The following is a 20,725-nucleotide window of genomic DNA, read 5'->3' on the forward strand; positions in this document are numbered from 1 at the left end:
AGACAAACATCACACACTGGCCAGACCTAGCAAGGAGAATTCTGGTTTTGACATGTAGGCTTGGCCTGCACCAACCACCCCCTACATGAGACAATTTGTTGAGACACAGGTGGCACTTACATCTCTTAGTCTGGGTGAAATACACAGGGGCTGCATAAATGCACGATTGGACGCCAAATACCCAAGGTGCGCCTGTCCAAATAATCATGTACAAATGGCCAGCATCAGATGATTGTAACAAGACACACAGGCACTGGCCACTGTGAGTATGAACAAGGAAAATCAGGTCAGGCTGTACAGTGGACAATTGTACTACATTTCACGTCAATATACATGGTGCCAGGGGACAATGGCACAGAGCACAACCTATGCTGTAGACACTGAGAGTGTCCACGTTTTGTGATGACACACATGACACCTAGGAAAATATGCCCCCGGGGACAGTAGTGGCCACACAACTCCATGGTCCTGAATGGGAATGACTGCAACACACGCCACCATCCCTGCACTATGCGTATCGCACACTCATGCACATCATGTCACAGGCCACAACATAGGACATGCACGCTGTAAGGCATGACACTTGAGAGACTAACTCCCATGTCTGGACTCAGCATCAGTGCCAACTGACATGGAACCCACATGCAGTGAACTGGACAGGGCACAGGCAAGGTCCCAAAACCTGTTACACACCACCCCCACACATGATGCTACAGGCATAGTTCACGTGGAGAAAGCACCAGCCTACATTACCTTGTGAAGGAGTGACTACACACAGACCAGGGAACACATTGCAAGGAGGGCAAGGGAGGCAGGAGAGCACCGCTATACTGTGGGTAACAGGATCTGCACAGCACCTTTAAACCCTGGCAGTGTATCCATGCAACTGTGCACTTACAAATGCTGGTGACACACAACAAACACACATGTACCTACCCCCTTCCTGCTGCTGCTTCTCCTGTAAGCGCCTCTCCAAGTCTGGAAGTACCACCGCCAGCACACGCTTGTGGATGTGGGTCAGACGGCGGCGCCCGCGGTTCTTATGGGTCTCAGGTGAGTCCCCCAGCAGGACCCGTGCGATCCTCTGCGTCCAGCACCGGATATCCTGCCAGCGTTTCCTCACCTGGGCCAGGCGCCGCTTGCGACCATCCGCACTCCTCACGGCACTGACGGCGGTCAGCCATATCTGCTCCTTGGCAGAGGCGCCTACCTGTGAGGATGAACAAGTGACACTTCATCAATACACCAGGCACATGTCACAGAGAGACATATTAGAACAAATTTGCTGTTTACAACAAGGCATAGTATACATCCAACGCATTGCACCTTTGTCATAGGGACATGATCCTCTGGGGAAGGGCAAAAGCAGTACGTGCCATTGAAAGTACACAGGTGGAATGAGGGCAACTACACAATCAATGATCCAGGCTCACACTGTGCATCACAAGCTACACCAGGATAATGTGCAGCACATCTAAGCAGTCACATGCCACAGGCCACTGACGCTACCGCAGCAGAGTACACAGACACACACAGGCACAGGACATTCACCTGCCATTGCCAAATGCAGCAATAAACCTCACTCTGTACATGTGCCACTAGACGGGGGGGGGCTCACAGGTGTGGGGCTGGCACTGCACATCAGACACACAGCACTGCTCCCTGCTCACATCACATGGGCAGGGTATATCCATCCCTCATGCAGCCCGGGTGCCACACTCCACATATGCACCCACCCACATGACAGGGGACTTACACACACACTGATGTCCAGGGTACGAACACATCATGTGGACACCCTCAGCACAGGTACACTGAACAAACACACATCTGTGGGTACAGTCACCTGTCACACTGGTGTGAGCACAAAATCACATGAGGACTGTAGAGGCTACATTCCCAGGAGGACAAGACAGGCAGAATGTGGCATTCACCATGCAGTGATTGTCACAGTAAACACAATGCAAGTGAGGACGGCAGACATGCACCACAGCATGCTCTGGCTGGGAGACATCACACATTCCCCCCCTGGGACCCCCCCTACAGTACATAGCATGTGTGTCACACCTGGACACAATGGCAGAAGTCACAGTCACAAAAAAGGGACACAGTCTGTGCTAGTGGACTCTGCACTCGCCTGATACCCTGGTCGCCCATACAGCAGGGGGTACTGTGGGAGGATCACATCCAGCAAAGCCAGGTTCTCCTCCAGGGTGAAAGGCTGTGACCTCTCCACAGACCATGACATGGTTCCAGGGAATCAGTAGCAGCAGCTGGGTCGTCGAATACAAAGATGTGCAGGCAAGTGCTCCCTCATGGGACCTGGCTGCCTTATATCTGCCTTGCTGGCCTGTTTCATGCACAGGAGTACAGAGTGATTGGTCACTCACATTTGCATCCTATGTTTCCTCCAATCCCTTCAAACCTAGCACAGTCAGTGTGTTCTTATTGTGTTTTTTTCTTGAGCATGATGTCAACTTCAGAACCACATTGCAACAAAGTAGATTCATTCAAACTGACTACTGCTGTGCACCTGCTTTAAAAAATTCAAACTTTAAACTTGGTCTCCATGACAACCAGCATGCATGTAGGCCTTTATACTTGTCCCTCATGTGTCCCCTATGTCATTTGGAGCTTCACACACAAGTACGGTGTGTCCCGGGGCCCTAGGGCACCCCAAATGCATATCAACGGCCCGTACAGGCGTGTGTACGGTCCGTACCACTATGAGTACGCATACGCGATAACACCCATAGTGAGACGGACTGTACACACGCCTGTACGCTCACTATCACTATGAGTACGCATAAGCGAGAACACCCCTAGTGGTATGGACCGTACACACGCGTGTATGCTCACTATCACTATGGGTGTTCTCGCGTATGCGTACTCATAGTGGTACGGACCGTACACACGCCTGTACGCTCACTATCACTATGAGTACGCATACGTGAGAACACCCATAGTGGTACGGACCGTACACACGCCTGTACGCTCACTATCACTATGGGTGTTCTCGCGTATGCGTACTCATAGTGGTACGGACCGTACACACGCCTGTACGCTCACTATCACTATGAGTACGCATACGCGAGAACACCCATAGTGGTACGGACCGTACACACGCCTGTACGCTCACTATCACTATGGGTGTTCTCGCGTATGCGTACTCATAGTGGTACGGACCGTACACACGCCTGTACGCTCACTATCACTATGGGTGTTCTCGCGTATGCGTACTCATAGTGGTACTGACCGTACACACGCCTGTACGCTCACTATCACTATGAGTACGCATACGCGAGAACACCCATAGTGGTACGGACCGTACACGCCTGTACGCTCACTTTCACTATGGGTGTTCTCGCGTATGCGTTCCCATAGTGATACGGACCGTACACACGTGCGTACGCTCACTATCACTATGGGTACACATACGGCAGCACTCCCATAGTGATAGGGAACGTACACAGGCCCTCTTAGCGAAAGTACGGTGCCTTTCAAACATCACAGTGGTGACAGGCAGCACACAGGAAGGAATAGGGCTGACATACTTGTCCATGGATGGAGATCAAGGCATTGTCTGGGCAGCACTACATGTGTGGGGCACAGGTGTGGAAGGCTGTGATGTGGCACATTACTCCTGAGTCGAGAAGGCACCAGATGTATGATGAGATGTGTACAGATGTTATGTGTGACGGTGCAATGTGTGCCAGGCATGCCCTTGACTCCTTTGACATGTGTGCATGTCGTACTGCACACTTGGGATGAGCGTCACTGGCATGGCACGGTCAACAACACACGCAAGTGTCCCCTGATGCCTGCTACAGGGGTTACCACACCAGACATGTCACTACCCACGGTGCACGATGTGACTATGTCATGTATGTGTCGGGGGTTACCATTAGCTTGATGTTGAAGCTCCCTCAAAAGCATCAGCTGTTGCAGCAACCAACATGAGTCTGTGTGTAGATGGACATGGCACACTGTTACGCACACCAGGCCACATGTGGTATCGGATGTGAGGTGCGTATGTATGCACGGGACACGGAGTAGCGTAACAAGGACATGTCTGCATCCTCTCTATGAATGTGTGGTGAGTCATTACATGTACACCTTCATGGCAAGGTGTGTGGGCTGTCCTAGTGTAATGTCATGTGACCTGTGGCTCTAGTGTTCCGCTACCAGTCTCTGCAATCGACATCCTACTTCTGCTGATGTGTGGATGTATGTCACTCCTGTGTTGCGTCTGGCTGTTCACTTACACTGGGACACAGCTAATCCCATGCCATGGCATGTGGAGGTTCACAATCTCCGTGTGTGGCTGGGTCTTGGTAGGAGTGTCACATGGCAGCCATACGTGTCCAGGGCATGTGGCACATACCTGACTCCGTATGTCGCATATGTGTATTGACAGATTAACATGTGCTCAGCACCAAAAAATTGTTGTTGTAGTGCACTCACTCTTCCTTGTCACTTCCAAATTACTGCAGAGCGCCGCCTCTTCCCAGAGCAATTCCGGACTTGGCTGACATGCGGGAGAATGACTGTATCCGGTGCTACCGCTTCCCCCAACCGTTGATTCTGGAGTTGACGGCGAGGCTGGCACCACACCTGCAACTGCTGCACAGGTATCCTACGGCACTGACACCCAAGCTGAAGGTAATGGCAGCCCTACATTTTCTTGCCACGGGTACCTTTCAAAATACCATTGCTCATGTTGGTGGTATGTCCCAGAGCATGTTCTGTCGTGTGCTGCATGATTTCTTAGAGGCCATGTTGCTTCACCTGGATGAGTTCATCCATTTCCCAACCCCTGAAATGTTGACTGGTGTCAAGCGTGGATTCTATGCCCTGGGAGGGATGCCCCATGTCATTGGGTCCATAGATGCGACACATGTGGCTTTGGAACCTCCACAGGCACAGGAGGTAGCGTACAGGAATCGCAAACACTACCACTCCATCGATGCCCTTGTGGTGTGTCTGTCCAACATGGTGATTTCACATGTCTGTGCTCGTTTTCCAGGATCAGCACACGATGCCTACATCATGAGGCGTAGCAGGGTGCCTGAAATGATGACGCAGCTGCGCAACGAACAAGCATGTGTTGTTGGTGGGTACACTCTGTCTGTCCTGTATTTTGCATAGACTTCCAGCACGACCGCTTCTCCTGTCCTACTTATGTCCATGTGCTTTCCATGTAGGGGACGCTGGCTATCCCAACATGCCATGGCTGATCACACCTCTCCGCAACCCCATCACGCCGGCCCAGCTCCGCTACAACACCGCCCATGGCCGGACAAGGCGAGTGATAGAGAGGACATTTGGCCTCCTGAAGAGCCGATTCCGATGCCTCCACAAGACCGGCGGCACCCTCCCATATGCCCCGGCAAAGGTCTGCAAAATCTTCATGGTGTGCTGGCAGTTGAGAAAGCTGTGCCACTCATCCTGGATCAAGATGATCAGGACCATCCACCCGTGGAGGACGAAGGTCTTGGCAATGGGGCTAGTGATGTGGAGGATGTGGTTCCGCAAGAGGACATACGGACTCGGCTCATACGTGACTTCTTTGCTTAGTGGTGAGTACCAGTGTCTGTGTGTGCACGCATTGGTCCCCGTGTGGCATGTGTTGCGATGTGTGTGTCCATCTGCATGTATGCCACGTGAGTCAGAGGTGTGTGTGGATGTGTCACTGGAGTGATGGTGCCAGTGATGTGAATTTCCCCAGTCATAATTGTGACCTAGCATGTTGTCATCCTTACATGTGTCGAGTACATGCACATGCAAGTGGCTGTGCTTTTTGTGGCTGACTTCTTGTGTGTCTCTCTTCCCCAGGTACTTGCGCATGCCGTCTGCTGGTTGCATTGTTGTGGCACTGCTAGTCCTCATGGACACGTCATCATGTGCTGACTCAGCGTTACACGCATGGACAAGTTTGGAAGTCTCCTTAGGGTAAGTGTCGATTTTTGGTTCTTCTGCAGACATGTCGCATCACCATGGTACACATGACATGCAGCTGGGTACACCTGAATAGATGGTCAGACTTGTTGACAGTCATCAGTGATGGGATTGTGGAATGTGATGATGGCATCAATGTGTGTTACACTGCCCTCGGACACATACGGTTTGCATTGGCTTGACATGGTGTGGGACTTCCACATCAGCGGATCAATGGTGTATGGCAGGCTCTCCGTGAGCAGCTGTGGGTGTTTAGCTGTTAGCCGACACTTGTGTGCCAGTTCCATGGCTATCACGCATTTGTGCTGCAGAAGGGGGGTGCCAGTGTTGGACCCACATGTTACTCCACATGACCCGTTCATGTGTACTCCGAGTTGCCTCTGCAATCCCGAATACATGACTAATAAAGGTGTCCCTATGCCTCCAAGGTGCCTCTTCTCAGTCAATGCTGGTGTGTTGCCACGGTGCATCCGGCATGTCTGGCATGGATTTCCGTGATAGTGGCTATGTGTCTATGTGTCGAGTAGCAAGATGCAAGCTGTTTGTGTGGGATTAGACTGTGTATTGTGCATGATGTCCATGACTGATGTCAGCGCCAAGAAACCGATGGTGAAAGTGCGCGGTACAAATATTTTTAACATAACATAACATAACATGACTGTGTGGGTATTGTGACATGTGCCATCCCCATGCATCCAACGTTGGCCAGACCACTCTGCATCCACCTGACTCAGGCTTACAGGACATGGTTCTGCCACCTGTCCACACATACCTGGGTGCCCCCCAGGACACTCCACATGATCCCTGACCTCTGCGCATGGCTGTCGCTGTACTCAATATGTTTGTCGGCACGGTTGTGCGGCCACCCCCTCAGCTGGTTGGGCCCATCACGGGTGTGTATGGTGCTCCATGTCTGTCTTGCCTAATACAATGTGACCCATGTGTGTCCTGTGCCAGACTCAGGCTTCAGGGTGTGGATGTTTGAAGTCAAATGAGAACTCAGGCATGGTTAAACTTTACAAGACACATGTAAGGTAATAATGCAAGATGTAGGCATCATCTCTTAAGCGTGTTAGTTTTTATTTGTGTTGGGGTAGGTGTGGGGGGGGTATGATAAGAGGGGCTTTCCGGGTGTGTGGAATCCAAAGTTCACTGGGGGAGTTGGTGTCCTTGCCATTGAAAATCCTCAGGGTACATGCCACAGTCTTTGGCCACATTGGTCAGATGGTGACCAGCAAGTCCATGTGGCAGAGAATGTCATTTGCTGCTGTGCTGCTGTTGCTCCAGTGGGCCAGGTGCCAGGCCAGGTGTCCTGGGAGATGGTGCTGTTGCTCCGACCCTCACGGTCTTTTCCGTGGACGACCCGCCCTCCTGTGGGAACCCTCAGAAGCAGGCTGTGACGATGCTTGGGAAGCTCTGTCGGATGTTTCCTCCTCCTCCTGATCCCTCCCTGTGGGTGGTGATGTTCTTCGCCTGGTGGCACAGGGAGGGTTGCCCATGTTGTCGGCTATCCGACGGAGTGAACGGTCAATTCCCGTGAACAGCGTCACGAGCTCAGCCTGTCTGTCCTCCATCCGCCCTTGGTGTCGCAGTAGACAGGCATGTTGCTCCTCATGTTGCTGGGCCTGCTGGGTCTTGATCTCCTCGAGGATGGACACAACCTGGGCCATGCCCGTGGTGTCCTGCCGGTATGTGTCCATGATGCTTCTGACATGGGCATATACCGGTTCCGCAGCCAACTGGTCAGGCTCGCGCCTCCGCCGTCCTCCACTCCCACCACCCCTGCCCACTTGCGCCTGGCCTGCCCTTGTGGGCACATCAGGTCTCCGGGACCCCTGAGGGGTGGCATTTGCATTGTCGCCTGCCTCCTCCTGGGTGCCCGGTACACCGTGTCCCTCCTGGTCAGCCTAGCTGCGTTGTGGTGGTGGGGCAGGGATCCTGGGTGTCTCCTGGGATGTGGCAGGAGTGGGGGTGGTGGTTGGCCCAGTTGTACCTGACGCAGGTGCTGCAGGTGGTTGGACACCAGAGGGGCCAGGTTGGTCGGGGTCGTCCACAGAGTGGTGAGAGTCGTCGCTGCCGGTGGGGTCGTCATCCCGCAGAGCCGGGTCCTGTGAGTCTTCCCCCCCAGTGTTGGGGGGTGATCCACCACGTTGACCTGTGTGTGTTAGAGACAATGTTGTTATTGTTCCATGCAACATACATGTTTCATTAGTTTCAAAGTTTGCACATTTCCTCTGGGTATTTGGATATGTCTTGCATTCCACTCACAGTGCACTTGTGCATGAGTATGTCCCTTGTCCACAGCTTTTGAGACTTTACCTATGTGTGACACAGTCTTACTTGCTGCGTCAATTGTGACTGCAGTCAGCAGTGGAGTGGGCAGGTGTGGCAAGCCATGCATTGGCGCCTTCCGTGTTGCACTGTACGTGGGCACATGGAGTTGTTCCACACACTTATGTAATGCAGGTAGCTGTCGTTGTGCTCGTGCACAGTTTGAGACATGGCCCAGTGTTTTGCTGTTGGACCCGGCCTCGTAGGATGGCCCTCCGTGCCCCCGCACCACCGAAACCTGGTGCCTGCAGCCCTAGCACGCGGCCCAGCCGACCTTTCCCACCAGGACACCTGCGCCAACTCCGGACATCCCCGTCCATGGCCTCTCTCCTTTCGGCCACCCCGGGCCCGCGTGCCCACTCCCTGCAACAAGATGGCCGCCCGGCCCCAGCGCGACCCGGGCCTAGAGGCGCCACTCCGGCTGGAGGACATCACGCTTCCAGGGGATGAGAGAGGGAGGAGCAGTTTCTATCGCACCTCTGAACTCCCCTGGGACGATGGGTTTCGATCGGCCCTCCGGCCTCCCTGCGGGCTGGCTCCGTGCCTGCTGGGTGTCTGGGACTCCTCCCGACCCGGCCCTGAAAGGATCAAACTCAAAAGACAATAGCAGGAAACCCCGACAAGCGGCCCCCAGGTGACAAGACCCCTGCCTGCGCAGACTCCGGACATCAAAGCAGGGTCGACCTATAACAAGGGGTGCTCTGAGACTGTCCGGCAGATTCGACGCTGGAACAACGAGAGCCTGCTGACGTGGTCGCGGCTCCTGGAACTGGAACTCACCTGAGCCCTGCTGAGTGACTCGCGGCTCCCTGAAGATCGTAAGACCTCCGAACTTGTACCTGAGCCCTGCTGAGTGACTCGTGGCTCCCTGAAGAACGTAAGACCTCCGAACTTGTACCTGAGCCCTGCTGAGTGACTCGCGGCTCCCTGAAGAACGTAAGACCTCCGAACTGGTACCTGAGCCCTGCTGAGTGACTCGCGGCTCCCCCAGACTCTCACGGTCCCGTCGGACCCCAACTCCGACCACGTATCCCCCAGCTCGAGGATTGTGAGCTGTGCGCCGGATACGTCCCTGCTTTGAACCGTTACCAGAGACAGTCCCGCTACCCCCTACCTTTCCGAGACTCTTGAGCCCGTGCTCACCTTGTACATATTTGCAGCGATACCTATTTGATAAAGCTTGTTCTGAGAATACCCAGTGTGGTCTCTCTGTGTCGTGTGGTGCCAGAAGTACGATCCTAGTTGCGAGATTCCTCCCCCTGGGGAATCTCTCGCCAGTGCCCGGCTACAATACTACACGGGTGGGACTCAGGGAAGTCAGGACCCCTTTCCGGGCTCCTCTGAGGTCGCCGTCTAACATTGGTGGCAAGCGTCGGTATTCGGGCCCATCACCTAGAGATCGTACAGTGAACAACGGACGCACGACCAACAAAGATGGCAGAAGGAAGCGCCACGAGCTCCGCAGAAACCAACGCCAACAGAGTGTTCCAGGTGGAGCATCTGGAAGAATACACACACAAAGAGCTAAAACAATTTTGCAAAGAACTTAAAATCGCTACCACTGGCCTCAACACTAAGGAAGACTTGCAGAAAGCACTGAAAACTTGGGTGGAGACCGGGGCCTCCCGCCCGGAAGGCACGGGGGAGCGCCCCGACGAAGCCGAACCCCCCCAAAGTGAAAGCAGTAGCAATCAGGTGCGAGGCATCGTACCAGACGGGGGCCTATCCCCGGAAGAGCTCGCGGACAGAGAGAGAAGCCGCAGTCATGAACTCGAGTTAGCCAAACTCAAAATCGAGGGCGAATTGAAGTTAGCGGAGAAAAAGCTAGCAGTAGAGCAAATGCGCGTACAAGGCGAACTGGAAGAAAAGAAGCTCCAATGGGAGCACGAAGGAAGGAAGCTCCAACTGGAGCACGAACGGAGCTTAAAGGAACTCGAGCTCAAGGCCCGAAATGAGGACGGGAGGCCCTCGGGGAACCGAGAGACGGCCCCCCCAGCGGAACAGAAGGTCCACATCCCCAAGGATGTGGTCAAAGAATATTATAAAAACGATGACATTCAGCAGTGGTTTCGGGCCTACGAGGTCGCCATGACCTCCCATCGGATTCCACAGAAGGACTGGGGGGCGGGGTTGTGGGGGCGGTTTCTGAGCGAAGGAAGGGACACCCTGCTCGACCTACCCCTCTCCCTGCAGACCTCCTACAGCCACATGAAAGAGGCTCTCCTCACAAGATACGGCCTCACCCCAGAAATGTACCGCCAACGGTTCCGGGACTGCAGGAAGATCCCGGGCACCACCTGGGTGGAGTATGTAAACTTTTTTAGTCGGGCCTTCGATGGGTGGGTCAAGGGCAGCAAGGTCACCACCCTTGCCGAACTCACTGACCTCATGTTATGGGAACATCTGGCTGCGAACTGCTTCGTAGAGCTACGTCAACATCTGCTGGATAGCAAGCTCACAGATCCCCAGAAGCTGGCCGTGGAGGCCGACCGCTGGACCAACACCCGGGTCTCCCGGGGCATGGTAGGAGAGTACCCCCGAACCAGTCAGGGACCACCCCGCCAGAGAGGGGGAGGGAACCAGGGAGGGCCGAGAGAGTCCCAGCCTAGCCCCCCGAAGACACCACCTTTCCCGGCGCCCCCTCCACCAGTGACCGGGCCCCCTGGTAGACGGGGACACCGGGTGACCGTCACATGTTTCTGTTGCCAGAAACCCGGGCACTACGCCAATGACCCAGAGTGCCCCATGGCCACCCAAGTCACCCCTGCGAGACAGATAGCCAACGTAGCCCTGGGGGAGGAGGTTGGGGAAGCCGAGGAGTGGGAACCCGCCGCTATGGCCCTAGTATCACTGGGAGATAGGGAAATGATCCCTGGTAGCCTCCTACCGTCCAACACACAGAAATATGGGCAGCTCGTCAAGATCAATGGCCACCAGGTAGAGGCCCTGCGGGACACCGGGGCCAGTATCACCGGTGTCCTCAGGCACCTAGTTCCCGAGGAGCAGATCCTCCCCAATGTCTTTTGCCCCGTAATATCCGCAGACAATAGGGAAAGTATGTGTCAGGTAGCCCTGGTGCCATTTGAGTGGGGAGGGGTGATAGGTAAACTCAAGGTGGCCGTAAGAACCTCCCAGCCGGTCGACTGCCTCTTAGGGAACGACCTGGAGAGTTCTCCCTGGAAGCACGTAGAGCGCAAGGCCCACCTAGGAATGATGGGACTCCCCGAGTGGGTGTGTGCCACCACCCGATCTATGACAGCCCGACTCACTCCCCGGAGAGAAGTCGAGAGCACCCCGGTCGAAGTAGCCAGCACCGTCCCCGCCGAGGGTCCTCCCGTTCCCCCATCGGAAGGGTCCGTCGCCAGCGACGAACCCGCACCATCCGACCCCGCCCCGGTCCCCGAGTTGGGGGATCTACCCGAGTTGGCCCATTGGCGCCACGAGGGCGGGCCCACCCGAGAAGAATTTTGCCGGGAGCAAGCCACCTGTCCTTCCCTGGTCGGGCTGCGGCGCCAGGCCGAGGGCCAAGCCGCAGGTGACCAGACCGGAACGCACCGAATCTATTGGGAGAATAACATCCTGTATAGTGAGCAGAAATCAGTGGAGCTGGGATCCGGACGGGTACTGGTGGTACCCCTCCGCTTCCGGGATTTCCTCCTGGGCTTAGCCCACGATGTCCCCCTCGCCGGTCACCTGGGTCAGGACAAGACCTACAGCCGTCTCGTGACCCATTTTTATTGGCCTAGAGGCACACTGCAAGTCCTGCCCCACGTGCCAAGCCAGTGGGAAGAGTGGGGGGAAGCGCAAGGCTCCCCTCCAACCCTTCCCGGTCGTCAGTACCCCCTTCGAACGAGTCGGGATCGACATCGTGGGGCCACTGGACCCCCCCACCTCCCAAGGTCACCGTTTCATCTTGGTCCTAGTGGACCACGCCACCCGCTACCCAGAGGCTATTCCCCTGCGCACCATTACGGCCCCCGTGGTGGGCCGGGCCCTGATGGGGATCTTCTCCAGGGTGGGTTTCCCCCGCGAGGTCGTGAGCGATCGTGGCACTAATTTTATATCCAGGTATATGACGTCCCTGTGGCAACAATGTGGGGTGTCCTATAAGTTCACCACCCCGTACCATCCCCAAGGGAACGGCCTAGTAGAGAGGTTTAATAGGACTTTGAAAGGGATGATCGCTGGCCTAGAAGAGCCCCTCCGGCGTAAGTGGGACGTCCTGCTCCCCTGCCTCTTGTTCGCTTACCGGGAGGTCCCCCAGAAGTCCTTAGGGTTCAGCCCGTTTGAATTACTCTATGGGCACCCCGTCCGAGGTCCCCTCAGTTTGGTTAAGGAAGGGTGGGAGGCAGCACCCCAGACCACCCCCCGAGATGTGTTCCAATATGTCCTGGCCCTCCGGAACCAGACCAGGAGGTTCCGAGAACTGGCCGAGGCCAACCTGGAGGCGAGTCAAGAAGAAATGAAGCGCTGGTACGACCAGAATGCTACTCTGGTCGAGTTCCAGCCGGGCCAGCAGGTGTGGGTCATGGCCCCCGTGAAGCCTGGCGCTCTCCAGGACCGATGGACTGGGCCCTACAAAGTGGTTGAGAGGAAGAGCCAAGTCACCTACTTGGTGGACGTCCAGTCGCCTCGGGATCCCCTCCGGGTCCTGCACGTGAACCGCCTCAAGCCTCACTTCGTGCGGACAGAACTGAGCCTCCTGCTGGCCACCGATGACGGGGCCGAAGATGAGTCGGATCCCCTCCCGGACCTCCTGTGTGTCAAGGAGCAGGATGGCTCCGTGGAGGGGGTGAACCTCTCCCCAGCCCTCACTGCCCAGCAACAAGCGGACTGCCGCCAGCTCCTCAGACAATTTTCTGACCTCTTCTCCCTGACCCCCCGGGTCACCAACTGGTGTGTTCACGATGTGGACACCGGGGACAGCCCGCCGGTGAGACACCGAGCCTACCGGGTTCCTGACCGGGTCCGGTCCTGTATTCAAGCCGAAGTCTCGAAGATGTTGACCCTGGGGGTGATCGAGCCCTCTGACAGTCCCTGGGCCAGCCCCGTGGTCCTGGTTCCAAAGGCAGCAGCCCCCGGTGTCGCCCCCGAGCTCCGGGTCTGCGTGGATTACCGGGGGCTCAATGACGTTACCCGAGCCGATGCCCACCCCATTCCACGAGCCGACGAGCTCATTGACCGACTAGGGGCCGCCCGGTTCCTCAGCACTTTCGACCTCACCTGCGGCTACTGGCAGATTGCGCTCACCGAAGGGGCCAAGGAGAGGTCTGCTTTCTCCACCCCCGATGGGCACTACCGCTTCCGCGTGATGCCCTTCGGGATGAAAAATGCCCCAGCCACTTTCCAGAGACTGGTAAATAGGGTCCTGGCCGGGCTAGAACAGTTCAGCGCGGCCTACCTGGACGACATCGCTGTCTTCAGTTCAGAGTGGAGTGAGCACCTCCAACACCTCCGGAGAGTGCTAACCGCCCTGCGCCAGGCAGGCCTCACCGTAAAAGCCAGCAAGTGCCAGATCGGGCAAGGATCCGTAGTCTACCTGGGGCACCAAGTCGGGAGTGGCCGGGTCGCTCCTCTACAGCCAAAGATCGACGCCATCCTGGCCTGGGACCCACCCATCACCCAAACGGAAGTCCGGGCCTTTCTGGGACTCACGGGCTACTACCGCCGATTCATTCGGGGGTATGGCAGCCTGGTCGGCCCTCTCACTGAACTCACGTCTAAAAAACAGCCAAAGAAGGTGCAATGGACGGCTGCCTGCCAGGAAGCTTTTGATGCTCTAAAAAAGGCCATGTGCACGGCCCCCGTCCTCCAGGCTCCCGACTACACCAAGGAGTTCATAGTCCAGACCGATGCCTCCGAGCATGGCATTGGGGCCGTCCTGTCCCAAGTGAATGATCAAGGCCTAGACCAGCCCGTCGCCTTCCTCAGTCGGCGGCTGCTACCCCGAGAACAGAAATGGAGCACCATAGAGCGCGAAGCCTTTGCCGTGGTCTGGGCACTCAAAAAACTACGACCCTACCTGTTCGGCACTCATTTCAGGGTCCAAACTGACCATCGGCCCTTGCGATGGCTCATGCAGATGCGAGGAGAAAACCCCAAGCTACTGCGGTGGTCAATCTCCCTCCAGGGAATGGACTTCACCGTAGAACACCGCCCTGGTACGGACCACGCCAACGCGGACGGCCTCTCCCGGTTCTTCCGCCTCAGCGAAGAGAACCCCCCAAGGTGATGGGCAGTTCTCTCCGGCTTTCAGCTGGGGGGGACGCGTGTTGGACCCGGCCTCGTAGGATGGCCCTCCGTGCCCCCGCACCACCGAAACCTGGTGCCTGCAGCCCTAGCACGCGGCCCAGCCGACCTTTCCCACCAGGACACCTGCACCAACTCCGGACATCCCCGTCCATGGCCTCTCTCCTTTCGGCCACCCCGGGCCCGCGTGCCCACTCCCTGCAACAAGATGGCCGCCCGGCCCCAGCGCGACCCGGGCCTAGAGGCGCCACTCCGGCTGGAGGACATCACGCTTCCAGGGGATGAGAGAGGGAGGAGCAGTTTCTATCGCACCTCTGAACTCCCCTGGGACGATGGGTTTCGATCGGCCCTCCGGCCTCCCTGCGGGCTGGCTCCGTGCCTGCTGGGTGTCTGGGACTCCTCCCGACCCGGCCCTGAAAGGATCAAAAGACAATAGCAGGAAACCCCGACAAGCGGCCCCCAGGTGACAAGACCCCTGCCTGCGCAGACTCCGGACATCAAAGCAGGGTCGACCTATAACAAGGGGTGCTCTGAGACTGTCCGGCAGATTCGACGCTGGAACAACGAGAGCCTGCTGACGTGGTCGCGGCTCCTGGAACTGGAACTCACCTGAGCCCTGCTGAGTGACTCGCGGCTCCCTGAAGATCGTAAGACCTCCGAACTTGTACCTGAGCCCTGCTGAGTGACTCGCGGCTCCCTGAAGATCGTAAGACCTCCGAACTTGTACCTGAGCCCTGCTGAGTGACTCGCGGCTCCCTGAAGAACGTAAGACCTCCGAACTGGTACCTGAGCCCTGCTGAGTGACTCGCGGCTCCCCCAGACTCTCACGGTCCCGCCGGACCCCAACTCCGACCACGTATCCCCCAGCTCGAGGATTGTGAGCTGTGCGCCGGATACGTCCCTGCTTTGAACCGTTACCAGAGACAGTCCCGCTACCCCCTACCTTTCCGAGACTCTTGAGCCCGTGCTCACCTTGTACATATTTGCAGCGATACCTATTTGATAAAGCTTGTTCTGAGAATACCCAGTGTGGTCTCTCTGTGTCGTGTGGTGCCAGAAGTACGATCCTAGTTGCGAGATTCCTCCTCCTGGGGAATCTCTCGCCAGTGCCCGGCTACAATACTACACGGGTGGGACTCAGGGAAGTCAGGACCCCTTTCCGGGCTCCTCTGAGGTTGCCGTCTAACATTTGCCATGGAGAAGAGGGGGGGTTCTGGCACTGGCCTCCCTTGTCTACATGCACGCAGTCCACCTGCTGACGAGCAGACATTCCCACACCACCCAAGGCTGGATTGTTCTCCCTGTGTATCCCTATCTCACTCCCTCTCTGTCCCGCTCTCCCTCCTTCCCTGTGTCAGGCTCCTCCCTCTGTCCGTCTCCCTGTGTCTCCCTCCCTCTCTGTTCCCCTCTCCCTCCCTCCCTGTGTCAGCCTCCTCCCTCTGTCCGTCTCCCTGTGTCTCCCTCCCTCTCTCTCCCCCTCTCCCTCCCTCTGTGTGTCACCCACTGTCACCTCAGCCCAGCTTCCTAGGCACACACTGTTTGCAGATCTTTGAATGGCCCTTGGCTTGTTCATGTGAGTTTGTTTCTGATCTCCAGGCACCCTTTGGGTGTAGTGTCTGTGTCTGCGCTGCTGCTGTGGTGGTGTGTGCTGCCACTCTTTCACAGTGTTGGCTGTTCATTAGCTGCTGTCATGTGCGAAAAGTGCCTTCACCCCCATGTCTTCATGCAAGGCATGCGCCATTTGCAGGCAAGTCTTTCCTGTGTGGGGACACACTGTTTGTCTGGCTGTGACCTAGGCCCTATGGGCTGAGGGCATAGTTGTCTGCTTCTGAGTTGCACTATGTGATTTTTGAGGCCCACACTCCCGCCATCCGGGTTCCCGTGTCTTGTGTTGGTGTTTTCTGTGGCCTGTGACTTGGGATTGTCACGCTGGGTGCATGTGGCATGGTGGCGCTAGTGGCATGTGCGTGTTCATGGAGTGTGGGTGAGTCATGCGATAGCTTGGAGTGGTTGCGTGCATGATTGTGAGTTTGGTTGTGGATGACGTTCCCCCCATGTGAGGTGAGTTGTTTGTGTACTCACCAGGCTCTCGGAGTCCTTCTACTCCGTCGACTGCCACCACCGGCAGTATGGCCATCACCCTCTCCTCCCAGGGCTGGTAGTGTAGTGCAGATCGTACCACCAGGCTTGGCATTCCTGCCTGGTCCTTCTGGTGGCCGCAACAGCATTCACAGCATCGACGATCCTCCGCCACATGGCTGTTTTGTCGGAGATGCTGGTCTGTCTGACCAATGTTCCAAAGAGGTGTGGCTCGACTCTGAGGATTTCATCGACAAGGACCTCCAACTCTCGGCTAGTGAACTTTGGATTCTTGTTAGTGGGCATGGTGAGGGGTGTGGGTGTGGATGGTTGTGGGGGGTGTGGGTGTGGATGGTTGTGGGTGTGTGGGTGTGGTTGTTTGTGTGTGTGTGTGAATGTGATGAGGGGGTGTTTGTGAAGGTGTGTGTGTGAAGGTGTGCAAGCGTAAGGTGTATTAATGGTTCAAGTCTGGTGCTGTAGGTTGTCTGTGGGGTCTGGCAGCAGTGAGTCTGTTGCAAAGGCTCATGGTTTGTGTGTGTGGGCCCTTTTTATTGGTCCATTGGTGGGTGTGGCTGTGTTTGAACTTTGGGTGGGTGTGTTATAAGGAGTGGTTGTGTTTTGGGCCTCTGTTTTGGATTTTGGCAGTTGCAGGTCAGTGAATGTGTTGTTTTTGTGCTTGTTGGACATGTTTAGTGGCTTTGTGCCATTCGAATGGTTTATTCTTGTGTTGTTTTGCTTTGTCCTGGTTGTGTACGTGCGTTTTTAACGTGTGTACGGTGTGTACTTCGGGCATTTTGTTGTACAGTGCTGTCCTTGTATCTGGCTTGGTACGACTCGTACTTGCGCGATGTTGTGTGAAGGTGCTGGTGTTGGGGCCTGGGGTGCGCTCCGTACTTAGAATGTTGGGGTGGGGGTACGCTCCATGCATACGCGGGTGGGGGTACGCGTCGTACATACACGGTTGGGGTGGGGGTACGCTCCATGCATACGCGGGTGGGGGTACGCGTCGTACATACACGGTTGGGGTGAGGGTAAGTGTCGTACATACACAGTTGGGGTGGGGGTACGCTCCATACGTCCGCGGGTGAAGGTACGGGTCATACATACACGGTTGGGGTGGGGGTACGCTCCATACGTCCGCGGGTGGGGGTACGCGTCATACATACACGGTTGGGGTGAGGGTACGGGTCATACATACACGGTTGGGGTGGGGGTACGGGTCGTACATACACGGTTGGGGTGGGGGTACGCTCCATACGTCCGCGGGTGAGGGTACGGGTCGTACATACATGGTTGGGGTGGGGGTACGCTCCATACGTCCGCGGGTGAGGGTACGCATCGTACATACACGGTTGGGGTGAGGGTACGGGTCGTACATACACGGTTGGGGTGGGGGTACGCTCCATACATCCGCGGGTGGGGGTACGCGTCGTACATACACGGTTGGGGTGAGGGTACGGGTCGTACATACACGGTTGGGGTGGGGGTACGGGTCGTACATACACAGTTGGGTTGGGGATACACTCCATGCGTACGCGGGTGGGGGTACGCGTCGTACATACATGGTTGGGGTGAGGGTACGGGTCGTACATACACGGTTGGGGTGGGGGTACACTCCATACGTACGCGGGTGAGGGTACGCGTCATACATACACGGTTGGGGTGAGAGTACGGGTCGTACATACACGGTTGGGGTGGGGGTACGCTCCATACATACGCGGGTGAGGGTACGCGTCGTACATACACGGTTGGGGTGAGGGTACGGGTCGTACATACACGGTTGGGGTGGGGGTACGCACCATACATACGCGGGTGAGGGTACGGGTCGTACATACACGGGTGGGGATTCGACTCATACATAGGAGGGCTGGGGGGGTGTTGGGCGCGTATGCGGGCACATGTCTCCATGGTTGCTATGGGAGTTCGGTGCGGACGGTGTTTTTTCCATCCGGTTGTAACATCGGACGCACGGGATGGATCGTGATTCCGCAGTCGGACTTCACTTTTCACATTTGTACGGTAAATCGTCCGAGGATGTGTCGGACACATTTTCCGACCCGAGGACGTGTGGGGAATAATTCCCAATGCGGTTCGTATGGACTTTTTACCATGCGAATCGTGATTGGCAGTTTGTACGGCTCTTGTACGATTCGTACGGTAAAAAGACCGGATACGAGTCGTACGGGGAAATTTTTTACAGGATCATAATCGGCACCTAGGTCTTGAGTCACCGCATGCCGGGCATATGCTTGCCTGAATTTAAAGAGAGCTATTGCTGCTAATGATTTTGCTTAACAAAAGATATAATAACATGGGATAGAGAAGTGGGTGGTGAATAGTGAAAATCACATATTTGAGAAATTAACATCTGTTTATGATTCCTTTATTAATATTGTACATTTGGGCCTGTTGTTACATACAAGATAAAAAAGATGGCGGGGAAATGGAGGCAAATTACACATGCACAGAAAAGTCATGATGTGACCTGCTGAACGTGTCGCTGATAGGCTGCCAAGAGTCAAGGACGATAGACGTGTGAAACCTCTTCTCAACTGTGGAACTGCATTTAGAATGTTATTTTGATTTGCAACATTAGATATATGGCAAAGGAAATAAGACAGAATAATGAATGAGCTAAAGGGGAAGGGTTTGTTAGACAAAAGATGATTATTAAATTCAATATAACAGCATGAGATGAATGACAACTTCCCTGTCCCTGCCCAATCAGAGTTCGTATTGCATCAAGATTTGTAACTTCTGAGGGTGAGACATGCAGAAATAAAGACTATAACTAGTGTGACTTAAAGGGTTTTAGTAGGTCAACATTGCTGCGAGAGAGAGAGGAAGAGGCGAGAGCTGCTGCTGATGAGGAAAGGAGAGAACAGACTGGGAAGATTCATACCTGAATGACAACCTGATTAGATTGAAGATGGTGAAGAATATCGAGGAGGGAGGGATGCGCCCCAGTGCGTCGGGTCTGTAGAGAGGTTTAGTAAGTATTGCCCTGCTGTGACCCTGTCCTGTAGTCTTTGGCGACTGATTCTTAATCAGGAGACCCCCACCAGCCCTTTGGCCAGAGGGTGGTTTTCCGTTATCACCATTGGGTAACTATAATTCTGTCTCAAATTTGCGTACCTTTGCAAACGTATGATTTATTATGCATTTTGTCTCTTCATCTATCCACTTTTAATTCATAGATTTGTTGAATGAGTCTGTGAATGAGTCTTTGAATTGAATGTATTTACTAAATGAATTTTCTCTCCCATGGAAAGTTGGCGGTGTTTGCACTGTGAATTTGTATTAATGAGCGTTCATTTATGACTGAGATTCAGATAAAAGTCATTCAATCTAACCCAGAGTCTGTGGTTAGTTTCACTAAGATCAGTAAGTTAGTTAGTTAATTGTTAATATCACCATCAACTACTCAACTAATGGTCCATCGACCAAAGGAAGAGGGTTGATCTGTGAAGATTAGTTAGACATTGAATACATTTCAAAAGAATAATACGAGTCTGTAATGAGTTAACTCATCAAGATCAAAGTGAATTACAAAACTTGACCCCCAGTGAAACAGCCAGGAATATCTGATTGTGTATGTGGGCCAATTGAATTTTTCATTGATTGTGAAGTGTTTATCCCTGGTCTTTCACTTTATCTAAGCATAGTGTAATAGTATAAATATATATAATAATACAAAGGTTGTACATTTATTATGTGCATGTCAAAATATGCAACTGCTTCTATTGTATACCTACATGCATGTTCTGTTTAGATTTTGCACACAGTTTTGCAGCTTTTCCGTAGGGCTTGTTCTTATGTAGAGCAGGAGACTTCTTTTTTGTTGGTTGGAAATAAAAAGCAAGTTTCATTTAAAATGTTAGTTGTTGGCAGTTTCGAAAGCTTGAGCTCATTAGGTTTATTTTTGCTTGCTATTTTGGTGAGTTTATAGGTTTTAATAATTTATTTATACTTACTTCCTTCTAGCTTTTTACTGGTTTGTGATAGTTATTTTCTGGCAGTTTATCACTTTTCACGTTGTAGTTTTTTAGGTTTCACTTGCATAGCGCTTGCACAGTGCTTGTGAAATATATGATTTATAATATAAAAT

The sequence above is a fragment of the Triturus cristatus genome, chromosome 7 (genome assembly GCF_964204655.1).
Source record: "Triturus cristatus chromosome 7, aTriCri1.1, whole genome shotgun sequence".
NCBI lineage: Eukaryota > Metazoa > Chordata > Amphibia > Caudata > Salamandridae > Triturus > Triturus cristatus.